The sequence below is a fragment of the Ursus arctos genome, unplaced genomic scaffold (assembly GCF_023065955.2).
Source record: "Ursus arctos isolate Adak ecotype North America unplaced genomic scaffold, UrsArc2.0 scaffold_18, whole genome shotgun sequence".
NCBI lineage: Eukaryota > Metazoa > Chordata > Mammalia > Carnivora > Ursidae > Ursus > Ursus arctos.
The window spans coordinates 20,621,702-20,632,193 of NW_026622852.1; the positions used below are offsets into that span (position 1 = coordinate 20,621,702).

Below are 10,492 nucleotides of genomic sequence, written 5' to 3' on the forward strand. Positions count from 1 at the left end.
TATAATAATGTCTTTAAAAACTACACAGGGGTGCCTTGTGGCTCAGTCAGTTAAGCATCTGACTCTTGATTTTGGCTCTGGTCATAATCTCAGGGTTATGAGGTTGAGTCCTGTGTTGGGTTCCATGCTGCATGGGGAGCCTGCTTAATATTCTCTCTCTCTCACTCTCTAAAAAAACCCAACTACACAAAGTACCATAAGCTATTTGAGGGCTTTTCAAAGTGAGAAAAGAAACAAACAGAGACTGCACCCCAGAAGCTCACTCAATCTAGCCTTAGGCTATTCGTTTACTACCTTGAACATTAAATAGTTACATGGAGGTAAGATTGCCAAAGCTTCATACAGCTAGCAATCCACTCAGTTTCCAGAAAGGTAAGAGTCAAGGAGCTTCATATTTCACAGATTTTGGAACTGGAATTTTGGAGATGGCTGGGCACTGTTAGAAGAGAAGAATGTGACCCTGGATTTATTGGTGAGAAATAGCTGTCACCTGCCCCCAAGATCCCTGATGGCAGCTAGGTCCCCCTACCCTGTTACCCATCTTTTAGCTCAACCTTACTGAAACTCTCTAACAGTGCATCAAGTTCCCTTCTGTACCCCTGTATTCACCTAGGGCAGCAGAGAGCAGAAAATTCCAGCTCCATGACCTATGGAGATAGCAGAGAGGCTGCTAGAGCTCTTCTTCACCCTCCTTGCTCAATGGTCTCATTCAAGGTTATCAACCTCCCCTCAGAGAGGGTACAGACAGCTTGGCGTGAGTGGTACAGGTATGTGACTGTGTTGTGACTGTGGTTACCTGACTATAGGACAGACACTCTTGGTTTAGGGTGGAATGGCTGTGGTAAAATAGAATCCTTTACTCTTCCTCTTCTCAATGACAGGAGGAGTCCAAAGAAACGGCTGAATTGAAAGATGGAGGAAATGCCCAAGGGTTGCAGTGGTTTGAGAAAGGTAGCAGGTACTTGGTAAAGGGATGTGGTGAAAAATTCTGTAGTAGCTGGGTTCTGTGGAAATCTCTTTGAAGGCAATGAGACTTTTGTTTGGTAGAACTCATTGGATACTTAGAGGTCTCAACATCTAATATCATTGCCTTGGAAGCTGCATCAAAAGGTACTGGTATCCACACTTGGCAAAGACGCTGTAGAGGTACCTGCCTTTGTTGGATCATAAGAGCTTTGACAATAAGCGTCCTGGTGGCAACCATAATGGAGTGAAGGTAAGAGATTCCTTCCAAGGTATTTTGGACACTGTGTGTCATGCTGAAGATGGAAAAGGGCCCCCATTCGTGACAGATATTAACATCTTCCCACCATAGTCAATGAACCTTTCTGTTAAATTTCATTTGTTTTAGCAAAATGAAGTAATGTGATATTTTTATACTACAGAGTTTGAAACAAATGTATGCTTTTATTACCCTATCTAGTCTTTATACACTCTTCAAAGTAAATATTGCTTCTTTCTTTTACAAAGGAGAAAACTGACACACTGAAAAGTTAGTATCTATTTAGTGGGACACATAAAAGAGAAAACTAAGGCTGGACAAACCTCTGGAATGCGGGAAAACATGTGGCTACAACTGACAGAAAATGCAATCTAATCTACTTAAACACATGAGGGAGACATTGACACATGTAATTGAAAAGTCTGGGGTAGGCCGGTCTTCACACCCCAGGGTTGATGCAGGGACTAAATTAATATCATCAGGATTCAAGTCCTCCCCAGTTTCTGGCTTGCTGTTTTCTGTGCTGGGTTTGTGTTAAGACCTTGTGTTATAGTGGGATGGCTGTCAGTAAGGTAAGAGCTATATTTTCCCAGGTGGACGCACAGCTGAAAATACAGTGCTTCTCTCAGGATAGCCCCTGCAAGGTCTCATTGGGTCTTACTGGCTCCATTTGGGTCCCATGCGCATTCCTGATCAATCCCTGTGGCCAGGAGAATGAGTGCTCTGTTTCAGGAGGCCTGAGTCAACAGACCCATCCTTGGAATAGGAACATGTAGAAAACACACCTTCACATGTACATGGAATACGATTGAAAAATATGGATTGTTCTTCCAAAAGGGTACTCTTTCTGGAAAGCTGAATGAATAGTGAATTTCAAAATGAAAACAGAAAGCGAGCACATATCTACTATGGCCTTTTCTCAGCGCCGCCAATCATATCTACTGGCCCTGTGCCACTCACCTACATAACATGCTACGTGATCCAACAGATCCGTGTTCTATTAAGGTGAGAATCAGATCTTGTACTTAAGTTATCATCTTTGCTATCTTGCATGTAGTCTGACTCTCTTGGAGGGATGGATATCCACAGTTATTAATAAATACTAACTATATTCCCTGCTTTAGGCATGATCTTTATTTCTCCTGTTAGACTGAGTATTTCCTCATCAGATCAAGAATTCCATAAACTTGGAGACCAGATTGTGCAATAATACTGTATATTTATATAAGATTTACATAGGAGTTTATACAAGATGCTCTGATATTTCCTAGCCGAGAATAAGAATGAATAAAGCTCATTAAGTACCTACTGTGTGCTGACTCAGAAATGCTTCATACATATCACTACTAATTCCCCTGCAGCCTTCCTATTTGGCAAATGAGGACACTGTAGTCACATGTAGTACATATTTTTTGATGTTTCTTCCCAAATAATAATGATATTATTTACTGCCCCTTTCACTCCTTTTGGGTGGTCCTCTTCTGCCCTCCATATGTTTTACAAAATAGAATCAACTGGTCTGTAGAGAGACAGAAAATAAAACAGATGCTTCACAGTAGTTGTCTGAATTTCTAAATTTCTGGTGTGTTTTCACTTCCTGGCAAGAGGTCTATTACTCCTGAGTTCCATAAGATGCTCCTCAGCCTTTTAAAACTTCTTTTAAAAGCCAAGCCCCAAAAGGAATGGATAGCTTTTAATCAAAAATTAAAATCAAGTTGCTCAAGACCATATGACCAGGAAGCCGTAGAGTCAGGATTTGAAGCTAATTCTCTCTGAATCCAGAGCCAGGGTGACTTTGGATTTGTGCACTTTGACTTGAAGGTGCTACAACTCAACTTTCTAAAGGTAACATATTTCATCCCAATGGACACTACATGTTATTTTTAGTAAAATGAAAAAGTTAACCAGCTGCTAACCTTTAGCTGCTAACCTATAGCTCAGATTTCTGGGGAGAGGAGCAATTTTAGAAAAATGTGAATCAGCATAGATGCCCTGTTTAAGTATCCATTAGCGCAGCTGCTGTTAACAAGGAATGCCAAAATTTCACTGTTAAAAAATAGCTAATAACATCAACATGGTGGATATTTCAAATTTGAATGCACAAACTACCAATGCTACATTATTATAATCCTGATACCTACAGTTAGACGTGAAATGGTATTTGTGGGTGTGTATAAAGAAAACAAAACCAATTTCACAGAAAAAACACATATTGAAAAGACCTTTCAGGTGCTCTCGAAATAAGGGCACATTTTTCCCCCCTCTCTCTTGCTTAGTAATGAATTATTTATAATTAACCAACTCCTATTTAACATAATTTGCTAAAGTATGCAGCTTAGGTTTTATTTTGCCAAAATTATCATCCATCATGGTTCATTGCCTTTAAATCTTCTCATTTGGTTTAGAGGTTCTTTCTTTCTTTAATCTTCCACTAAGTCGAACTGCTTGCAAATATATTTTACAGCAAATCCGTACTAGGGGAATGACTATTTGTACTTTTCATTTGTGCTGAAGCTTGCCTTATTCTGGAACTGCTATTTTCAAGTAATGGCTGTACATTCTCAGTTGTTTGATAAAGTGAAGACTTGCTTACAAAGGGCAGAAGAATAGTGTATAAGGTGTACTATTTCACAACTGTGTAATTACACCAACCAAGGCTTCAGTTAATGAGTTCCCTAAATGGTTTTGGAAGAGAGATCACAATATGAAAAGCATGGTTTGAAAGGGATGGAGATTACCTAGTGCATCAGAGTTCCATCTCAACTATTCCAGAAAGATGGTTTTATATCCCATTTTCAAAAACTGTCCAAGAAAAAGATTCCAAGTTAAAATCTGTATGAAATAATAATCCCCCAAATGGTTCTATTACTGATATTTCATATGTGAAATGGCACTGGAGACGTGGTTTATAAATTTGAAATGACGTTCGAACCAGTTATTTTCTTTAAAATGTATGGTTTCATTCGAGAGGCCTTATTAAGTAATTCTATGGGTAAATTCACAGAGTCATCACCTGAAAACCTGCTTAACCCCATCATGATCAGAAAGGATATTCATAACCATCCATAGTCAATATTGGTACTCGGAACTCAATCACTCCACCGCGATCTGCCGCTACTCACTTGGTCTCAGGCTTCAGTTAAAACAGGTGAGGAAAACCCTCTCTCAATGGATAGGAAAGTGGGGAATAATAGGAATCTAAGTGGATACTGCCCAATATTAAAAAGATGGTACAATTTCGAGAAAGGAAATACTGAATGTCACCCTTCACTGCTATCATGTAGCATAAGTCAAGGTTAGCTTTTTGTAGTGCCCATCTTTCCAGGACCCCATCTCCATATTGTGGGTGTTTTTCTGAATGGCTTTACTAAATACATTGCTTTCCTAGGCTGATGTATTCCTCCTCCTATCCATGCAAATGTTTCTGTCTGGACACAAAGAAACTGTTCTCTAGCCTGGTCATTCTATTCATTTTTAAACTGTAGTTAATGTCTCAGGCTTTAAAATATCAGTTTCAGTCTATACTCTTTGTTCTACAGTTTTATGCTTCATAGTGTTCCTAGCACCTGCCACTGTACCTATACCCTACACCCTGCATCCTAGCGCCTACACCCAGCAGTAGGTATTCAAGAATTGGTTGCTGGTTATAATAAATAAATCTTAAAAACCAAGATTTTTCTTCTTCAGGGAAACAAGTCATCGTTCATGTAGTATGAAAATAGATGATATCAGCTTGACTACAATAACCTCATCTATAAGCTTTATTTCAAGGGCCCAGGAACTGAAGCAGAAACCAGGAAGTGGGATCACAGTAGAGAAAACCTGAAAGAGAGTTGTACTGTCAAACTTGCATGTGCATGTGTTGGTGTGTTTGTATAGTTCTTGGAACCAGCTAACAGCTAATCTGAACTATGATATTCATAGGCACCAGAACTACTAAACACAAAAATGTTAGTTAAAATGGGACTTTTCGCCTAAAGGGGCAGCAGAGTGCTTTTAAAAAGAGAGAGAAGGATTTTATTTTTTTTACGTATCTTTTGTTTGCATATCATCATGTATGCATTTGCACTGCTACAGTGAACACGTCTAAACCTAAAATTCTGGATTGTATGCACAGCTCAAACAGAGAGGTTAACAACACCTCCAAATGTGTTACCAAGACATTTTCTGAAGTCTCAAAGATGGTATGTACTTGAGAGGTAAGGATGTTACAATGCTATTTCATTGAGCACTGAACTTTGCTATTTCCTTTCATACCTGATTTATGTACAAAGGTTTATATCAAAATACTTGGTTGGAGTTTCTGCACTGAAACAGAAAGAGGGTACTGAAGACAGTGCCTAGGTCATAGGGTCCTAGTAAGCACAATCAAGTGACTCAGTATATCCAATAAAATTTACTAAACATATTTGACTTGATTATGAAAGTTGCTTCCTTTCCTAACTGTGAGATGCAATAAAGCTTCACTTTTTGCCAAATTGTAAGATAGTGTTTGACTTAGATGGTTCTCAAGAAATATAAATATTGACTTTTACCATTAGTGAATTGTAAGAAAAATCAATTCCTATTAGAATATATTCTGTAATAAAAGTATAAGCCAGCTAACAGAGGTTTTCATCTGATACATAGATTATTTTAAATTTGTATTAGAGGCTGGAGTTCTGGATAATAAATTTAAAAAATCTAACTATATTTTTATAGCCTATATAAGGCCAGGGTTGTAAAACCATTTCAAAAATTTTATTTATACTTAGGAAAACATGGATTCAATGCCTTTGGTATAAAACTGTATCATTTTCCTTAATGAACACATAAAACACATCTATTACCTTTTATATAGATATGTATAGTCCCATAATATTGTGTCAGCCACCCAATAATTACAACTTCCAAACAAAACAATCTGTCCTACTAGGACAGATACAATCAAGAAGTAGGACACTGAACATGTCTGTCCCACTCAAGCACCTGGTAAATTAGCCGGGATCCAGCATGAGTCACTTGTGCCCACAGTCACACAGTGTCCTTCTATATTTCTTAAAATGACAAACATAACCATCTACACCAGTGATGCAAAGGTATCTGTAAATCCTCTATAATCAGTAACTAATGACAAAACTTCGATGTATAAAAATGAGACAAACATGTTTGATATGCACGTTAAGGGTAGGCTTTACAGGAGGGAGGCTGACACAAGATAGACAAGGTTCCCCGGTATTGTGAATAGCTCCCCAGAAGGCTGTGCGTGGGGACAAGTTTAATTCTTACGCAAAGGGAAGAACATCCACTGGCTTTGGTAAGTACAACCTAATGGAGAAAAAAAGCTGAAAAATAAAGATATGAATCCTGGGATACATCAGTAGGAGTCCCCCAAATTAGCTGCATTTCCCAGAATGGACTTAGTTAACTGGGAAAGCAATCAGAAAGTGTGTATGTGAAGAAAGGAGCCATTAGCAGAGCTGAACAGTCACTCAAAGCTTACATTTTGGCGACCCTAATGCCCTCATGTAAGTGAAACTCCTAACTGGACATGAGGGGTCACTGCAAAATTCAAACCAGCAATTAATGCAGGCCACAAATGACTTTCTCCTTAAACAAAGCTATGCATCACAAGCAACAGCAGTAACGTCATTTTAGGAGTTCAAAGTTCTTTTGGTTACGCGTCATCACTGATAGGAGATGCAGCTATTTATCAAGAAACTAAATGCAAAAGCACATAGCGGAAGGACTTTTGCCAAAGCAATTAGGTATTGCACAATCGTAGAAGCACAGGTCCCAAAAGCTAATTTGTTCGGGCTTGATAATTTCAGAACTGTTTTGGATATTTTAACAACCTCTCAGGAATGAATGGGTAGGTGCTGTATAGACATCAACCAACAACTTCAGAATCCTTCTGGGAGTTACAGCACTTAACTCCAAAAGGAACTCCCCAAAAGAAGCCTGAATAGGAGGTAAACATCAGAAAAATATTGCAAACAAAAGGTCATTTATACAGCTTACACTCATTCGTACGTTTTCCTCTGAGAACTAAAATCCTGGCTCTAAGTATTCTCACTTGGGAAAAGAGAACTCAGATGGACTTATACTTCACTAAGTGAACACGGTCACTTGGGGAGAGACAGAACTAATTCATTGCATCAAAAAAAAAAAAAGGAGCACAATAATATTCTGGCTTATTTTAAAAGAAGGTTTCTAGACTCAGTGAAAAATAGAAGGTGCCTGGGAGCTTGCCAGGAACACAGCAGAGAAGCTGGGCTGCAAGAGGACAGCTCAAGTCTGCTTGCCAGTTCAGTGGTGGAGATTAGCCCAGTGGCCAGGTGCGTGATGTAGATACAAGCCGCTCCAGTCCTCATCCTCTTCCAGATGGTGGAGCCTCTGGCTGCCCTGCCTGTGGCCTCCACGAGTGCATAATTACATTCCTGGCCATCCTAGACTTCATTCAGCAAAATATTCAGTCTCTCTTCATAAATTCAGGCTGTAGGGAATTATACCTTGGTCTGTGTCTTCACAGTGGTATAGATTATGGAGTTATAACAAAATCAGCAATCTTTAAGCTCTCGTCCTAAAAGGATCAAGAGCACAATTTGTCCCCAATAACCATCCTTTTATGAATAGGACCCTTCGATTAAAGCTCAGGGACAACTTGCCAAGCGGTTAAGTTTTTCAACAAATCGTTGTCAGATATGTTGCTGTATTAACAGTTGTTACTTCTGTTATACAGAAACTGCACAGCTGGCTTATTCAAAGTTGCTCTAAGGTTTTGCTCTTCCTTGGAATAGATGGTAGCAGGATCTCTGCAGCAAAGCTCATAAGTACCTTTGTTTTGTAGGCCTGCCTGGCACTCACCCATGAGCCTTGGCCTTCTTCTGGCTCTGGGGCAATGAGACTGCTCTATCATGAAGACAGTTGCATATTTCACCTAAGTGATTCCTGGATTGTTTATTTATATCATAGAACACATTTCTGATGTGTTGAAGTACAATCTATATCTAATACTGAATGAGTATTATTGCAGATTGCATAGAAACATACCATCAATGAACTCATTAGTATCACATACTTAGGCTACTGGTGTTTTAAATGCTTTGTATTATATAAAAATCTTCCATCATCTGTTTGAAATATTTTAATCAAATTAGAAAAAAAATTGGTTGGTGTTTTTGTATGAATGGAGAATAAGTTTTTGTTTTTTTACTATTTTAAATAGTGAAATATGCAATGTGTTCTCAGAAGTGAATTAGATTTGGGTAATGAAGGAAACCTCCTGTTTAAGCTGTTTTCTGTAAAGAACTTTATGTATCTTTTCCCTTTTTATCTGACAGGCCACAATTAGATAGATTATCTATTGTTTATTTTATGATTAGTCCCAAATGCATTTGCTTTGATTAATTACAAAAAGGCATACTTAACTGCACCATTAAAATAAGACTAAGTGATTTACAGATAAGGCTAATTTCAGCAATTAAGCACAGGGTTATATTTGAGGTTCCTGGTAGCCAAGGTAACAAGGGAAACTTGTATGTGCTAGATAAGTTTTATGGTCTGGTGAATTGAAGCATACCTGCATTGGGCTGGAGCAAATTTATTTCCTGACATACTGTATTATACTCATTTACAATAAATTAATTTAATACAAAATGTTTTGAAACGTCCAAATGTTTACAGCTATGAAGTATCATTAGATTCTATTACAAAGAGATACCCTCAATTCCACTATACCCTTGCTGTTAAAAAAGATGTTCATTCAATGGGAAGAATGTTATTGTTGTTCAGTTTTCCAAGACAACTCTATGGAATGCAGAATCAGCTTATAGTTTAAAGGTGATTACTTTCAGCAAAGCAGATTTCTTCAAAACACATAACAGAAATAATGGCTTAAGGGGCTTTTTCTCTGTTTGCTTGTGTTTCTCCCAGTAATGAGGACAGAGTCAGCAAGGCATGAGACTATTTTTGATTTCACCATTTTGATATGGCAATATTGCAATCAAGACAAGTTCTCATTTACAGTGTTTCATCGCTAATACGTTTGCATCGATGAATCCATAATATTTAGTAAAGATGCAATACTATTTTCCTCCGAAGCTAAAAAAAACAACGTGTTTATGATTTTGAAAGTGTCATAAGCACTATTAGAATGAGCACCAGCAGAGTCCATCTTCAGTCACATGGATGTCACGGAAGTGCGAAGAGAACCATGTCAGGGGAAGGCCAGTATGAACTACTAAATAGAGTCAGCAAATAGTGTTTCTCGAGAAACAAAATTTGACTCCATTTAGCAGTATACAGTAGGTCAAAGTGGGCTGCAAAACAAAGAGCTGTCTAGTGCAGTTCTCTAGGGAAGTGGATTTAATGACCTAAATAATAACAAGCAGTAATTAGCATACTAGCTATCTGTGGATAAATACATGCTTTTGAAGTGCTTAAGGGCACTAGAGCCGCCTGTTCACTTAACTAGTTTAAAGATATCCTCCCCAAGTCTTGTTTATGCCACTAATTTACACTCTGTATGTAACAAGGAAGAATTTTATAGCTAAGGATAAGGATCTCAGGCCACATATTTCACACAGTGGATCCTAAATCCATGGATTACCATAATGGAAATAGAAAAAAAAAAAGAATTAAAGAACAAAAAATAAAGATGAATAATTTTGGCTCTAAAGGAGAACATGTTTGTTCTCTGCAATCAGATCCCTCGTAGCTTACTGAGCTTTGTGGAAAAGGAAATGATACATAGTATTGTCCAGGACACACCCAGCAGGGTATTACTGACTACACCTCATTTATTTGGCATGCAAGCACCTGAAGTGGGGGGAACACTCCCATATTTTCTCCTACTGCATTGAACGACCTACATGCTTTGCAGCAGGCCTCAGAAAGCTGGCAGAGTGGAAAGCCAAGGTTTGCTGTACAATCATGTTTTACGACAGCAACACAATGTGAAAAGATACCCATAGAGACATTGCCAAGTGTGTCCTCCATGATTAAACTCTTTATATTTCAGATGACTCCCAGAAGAGAGAGATGTCTCAACCCAGTATGTAGCCAGGTGCCCACAAATCCTGAGATCCTAGACATTCTGGCTGAGTTGATTTACTTCTGTGATCTCTTGCTGAAAAATGTGTTGATTCACATGAATGGCCTGCTGATGGGGCCTGGAGGAGGGGAGAGTGTCAGGGTGAATAGGACCTGATGTGTTTGCTCTCTGATCTGTGTCACTCAATCCGAATGTGCAGCACGATTAGCATCTGATTATGGTGTTCACTTGCTTCT

At 38.6% G+C, this 10,492-nt stretch overlaps 1 pseudogene; it reads right to left on the bottom strand.

The window, feature by feature from the left end:
• Positions 1–7,510: 7,510 nt before the first annotated feature.
• On the bottom strand, positions 7,511–8,072 carry LOC113260284 (BTB/POZ domain-containing adapter for CUL3-mediated RhoA degradation protein 3-like; annotated as a pseudogene).
• Positions 8,073–10,492: the final 2,420 nt, after the last annotated feature.